The sequence below is a fragment of the Octopus bimaculoides genome, chromosome 15, assembly GCF_001194135.2.
Source record: "Octopus bimaculoides isolate UCB-OBI-ISO-001 chromosome 15, ASM119413v2, whole genome shotgun sequence".
NCBI classification, from domain to species: domain Eukaryota; kingdom Metazoa; phylum Mollusca; class Cephalopoda; order Octopoda; family Octopodidae; genus Octopus; species Octopus bimaculoides.
In genome coordinates, this window is record NC_068995.1 from 51499090 (window position 1) to 51499962 (window position 873).

Below are 873 nucleotides of genomic sequence, written 5' to 3' on the forward strand. Positions count from 1 at the left end.
CAGATTTTTCTATTTTCTTTTCTGAGGAAGAGCTATGTTCGAAACGTTAAAAACCCGCTCTTCTTTCCACCTTTCCTGAGCGTCAAACTAATACATTTTATATGTGCGTCCTTTTGCTGTTTTGTTATTGATATTTTTAATATTCGATTTGACTATATGTGTATTTATCTGTACCAGTCTTTGTCCCCCATCACTGCTCGACAACAAATGTTAGTCTGTTTACGCAAACGTAACTTAACCGCTCAGCCCCAAAACGACCGATAGATTAAGTACCAGACATAATAATAAAAACAAGTCCCGGGGTTGATTTATTGGACTAAACCTTTCAAGGCAGTGCCCCAGTATGGGCGTTGTCCAATGACTGAAACAAGTAAGCGACAAAAGAAATGGAAAATAATATTTTTTCTACTCTAGGCACAAGGCCCGAAGTGGGGGAGTGGGCCAGTCGATTAGATCGACCCCAGTGCGCAACTGCTACTTAATTTATAGACCTTGGAAGGATGAAAGGTACCTATAAATAGTATATGAGTAAATGGATAGGTAAGTATTCACATGCACACACACACACACTTACATATAAGCATGCTTGTATTTTTGCATAAATACGTACACACAGACACATATATAGATTTTTTTCTATACTGATATACATATAGATAAATGTAAGTGTATGCATACATTTATCAGTATATATAGAATGATTAAAAATAGCTAACTAAAAGAATATCCTGAATTTGATTCTGGAAATCGATTAAGATGAACAGAAAGAAGTTCAATAAAACACAGGTAACAGTAAGCAGACTAATAGGTGAATAGATACACACACACACACACACACACACACACACACACACACACACACACACACACACA